The sequence below is a fragment of the Rattus rattus genome, chromosome 6 (assembly GCF_011064425.1).
Source record: "Rattus rattus isolate New Zealand chromosome 6, Rrattus_CSIRO_v1, whole genome shotgun sequence".
Taxonomy (NCBI): Eukaryota; Metazoa; Chordata; class Mammalia; order Rodentia; family Muridae; genus Rattus; species Rattus rattus.
In genome coordinates this window covers 92,579,893-92,583,811 of record NC_046159.1, presented here as the reverse complement: position 1 = coordinate 92,583,811, position 3,919 = coordinate 92,579,893, and positions in this window count along the sequence as shown.

Below are 3,919 nucleotides of genomic sequence, written 5' to 3'. Positions count from 1 at the left end.
TAGGAATGGACCCAACAGAAGTTGTAGTATGTTATACTAATGCTGAGATTATGTCATTATGGGTGATCAATGAAGATTGGCAACAAGCTTGTAGCAAGTACTTTGGAGAAATTAACAGCTAATATCCTAAAAGCAAGCACTTTCAGTTTATAAAAGGAATGCCAATTCCTGAAGTACCTACATTCTATACTGATACAAATAAGTTGGAAATGGCAGGCTCTAAGTCAGGAAAAAAATGAGCAAAGTAATTCAAAGCTCACATGCTTTAACTAAAAAATCAGAGCTGTGTGCAATTCTTATGGTATTATTAGATTTTCCTGAATCTCTTAATGTAATTACTGCCTCTCAATCTGCACATTACAGGTATAGAACACAAACCTACAGTCAAGTAATTGCAGAAAGATCTAATCACAACATAAAGGATATGTTTATAAAACAAAAGGAAGAATAAAGACCTCCAGGGGCCAATTAAATAGTACTTTGTTAATTTGGAATTAAATCAGTCTATATACTACTATAAGGATGTAGAAACCAGTGAGGGTGTGATTTTATTTCTGTGTCCACAGGAAATGGGAAAGTTTTATAAAGATTAGAATTGAGCAGGAGAGGTCTTTTAAAGACTTTGGCCACTGACCCAATAGCACTCAAAATAAACTTGAAAATGTTTGTTTATAACTTCCCACTAAACACAGTGAAAGACCACCAGGATGAGGAAGACCCCACTCAAATCTCGAGATGATGTAACCCCCCAAGAACTCATGAGAAACCGTTCTTGATGTAATGAACAAGAGGTGTATTTGAGGAGCCAGAGCTCTGGGGACGACACGTATCTCACACAGGAGACAGAGGAGTCGACCCTGAGCCCAATTAGGGGAAGGTATTTATAGGGAAAATTACATAGGCAGTTGGCAACAGTTATACAAAGCAATTTTAGTGGTTTGTAACTTGGGCTCAGTTTAACTCTAGGCCATCCTGTTTTTGGGACAAGTTGACCCTAATTTTTGTTTTTTTTTAGGACTGTTGAGTCAGGCCTTATCGAGGCCAGATGTTTTGTGGTGGCTATAGTCAGCCTATATCTCTAAAACATGTTATGTTATTTTTTGTTGTGAGGTGTATTTGTCCTCACAGCAGGGTCAGTGAGGGATAGTTTAAAATCTTTATTTTTTCAACAGCATGATTAATGAATTAAAACAGAAAGGGGGAGATGTAGTGAGAATTCTGGAATTTTGGGTTCCTCCAAAAAGACAGAAATATTATAAGAACATGTTTTAATTTTAATCCCAGGTGTGAGGAGATGGGGCTGCTTCCCAGCAGCTATAACTTGCCTCCTGCTCCAGCAGAGGCATGTTTTATTCAGCTGCAGAGAGTTTCTGAAATTGTGTGTCATGTGGAATTCTGGGAACTTTTTAGAAAGTGTATGAATGCCAGGGCCCCAACAGGTGGGGCTAGTGGTTGTTGGTCATTCAGGGTTGTTGTTTGTAGTTTGCTATTAGTCATCTTCAAAGAAGAAAGAAACTAGATTTGGGGATCTCTCTCTCTCTCTCTCTCTCTCTCTCTCTCTCTCTCTCTCTGTGTGTGTGTGTGTCTGTCTGTCTGTCTGTCTGTCTGTCTATGTGTGTCTATCTGTGTCTGTCTCTCTGTCTCTCTCTATCCTTCTTTCTCTCCTATTTAGTGATAGGGGTTGAAACTGTCGGGGACAGGATAAAGGGTGGGAAAAAGAAGAACCCACAAAGTAGTAAAGACCAACTCTATGTATTTCTTCCAAAGATACCCCAAGGCTCCAGGGTATCAAAACAATCCCTTTGAGAAGCAATGTTATTTACTGAGAAACTTCATCTTCCAAAGGTAGACTACCAGCACTTCCAGTTTCCTCAGTAAGAGTGCCACAATCCATTTAAAATTAATAGCTAAAAGCATAGCAAATTTATCTTCTTATAGGCCTGGAGGACTGACATTCAGAATCTGCATCACTGTGTGTGAACCAGAGTGTGAACAGGTTGAAGCTCTCTTCTGAAGGCTCCAAGGGAAAACAGCATTCATTTGTCTGGAGGACCAAAGTCAATGTGGCACAGAGCTCGCCTGTTCCACCCACAAGCAAAGCTTCAGGCAAGGGGTCTCTGCCTGCAGCACTTCGTGCAGATTTTACATTTATAGTGACCAAGGGCCCAAAAGCCCAGATCCAGGTGTAGCACACATCTGAGGTGGATTTGTTTCTGTGCTGTGTGACACTTCCCAAGGACACCAGTCAGACCCCTGGAGTAAGTCGTTCCTCAGCTCTCACATCTCCATGGTCACAAGGTCCTGCCTGCAGACGCAGGGCTAGCAACCCTGCCAGCACCTCCCTTCTAGTACTGGCATCCCTTACTGGCATGCTCTCCTTCCCACTGGGCCTACTCTATAAGCCGTAGTTTCTGGTACCCTGATGCACCCTGAAATTAGTAGCTGCTAGTTTATAGAATATTTTAGAACATTTGGCAAGATCCTTATCTAAGTCCTGTGCCAGCATAGGATGATACTATAAAATGCCTAAGCTGGATTCTTCTTACATGCCCATGTCTTCTTGCAGATAGCAGACAGCAGATCTAGACCTAGGGCAGTCCTTCCAGCAGCTCCTGACATTGCATCCAAAAGCAAGGTCCCTAGATGATTCCTAGCACAAAAATCTGTGGACTGGCCCGGGTGCATATCAGCACCTGTTCAAATCCTCAAGGTTCCCATCAGCCAATCCTTGAGTTGTAAAGGATGCTCCTCCCCCCTCAAATCTGTGTTCCAATCCCCCAGCACCTTATGAGTGTATAAATCTAGTCACACATAGTTCCTGATATGGACTGAGGAAAGGGAAAGATGGTTTATTAAAGGATCCTAAACCCAAGCAGGAGGAATCAACTTAACTCCTAATGTTGTGTGTGCCTGAGAAGTATGTTAATTTTGACTCTGTTGGCAGATGCCTACAATGAAAGGCATACCAGATGACTGACTCTCTAAACCCTTTTGGCCATCAGTGGCAGTATCAGTCCTGTCCCTGAAAGTGCAAGAAAAGGTTTGGGAGAGGAAACTGTTTTTTTGTTTTATATCATAGAGATAAATTTGTAGTTATGCAAGCTTGGTGGTTTCTAGGACCTGTGGTTAAATAAATACCCATAGCAACATTTTATAGACATGTTAGGCATGGTTATACAGGTATAAGGCACTAATTAGAATCTAGTCATCATCAGGGGATATAGCTCAAGGGTAGAACATTTGACTGCAGATCAAGAGGTCCCTGGTTCAAATCTAGCTGCCCCCTACTGCTCTATTAGTATTTTTATCACTGCTATATTATTTTGATTATTATTATGACAAATCCAGGTGTCCCATACTGTTCTGCTATTATTGTTATTATTTTGATTACTAAGGCTGGATACTGAAAATCCATTCTATTCTCTAATCCTAAGTCTCAGGATACTGAGCTTCCTAAAAATCTCAGAGACAATTGGGAGTGATTTAGAACCATGCCATTGAATATACCAGGCCCCAAACTGCAAGTCCCTCCAATCCAAGCTTTTTATTTCACTTATCAAATTTTTTTTTTTTGGTTCTTTTTTCGGAGCTGGGGACCGAACCCAGGGCCTTGCGCTTCCTAGGCAAGCGCTCTACCACTGAGCTAAATCCCCAACCCCTTCACTTATCAAATTTAAATGGAAAGTTTTCTTTTACCTTTTAAAGTGTGTGCATCTATATTGGGCAAGGTTGTATCATACTACGTGTGTGAAGGTCATAGGACAACCTCAGGTATCTTTTTTCAGTGTCATTCACTTTGCTGTTGTTGGTGTAGGATTTCTTACTGGAACTCACCACGCATGCTAGGTGGGCTGATCGGTGATCCTAGGACCTGCTTGTCTCTGTGTCCCCAGTGCTGACATTGGGTATGTGCTACCAT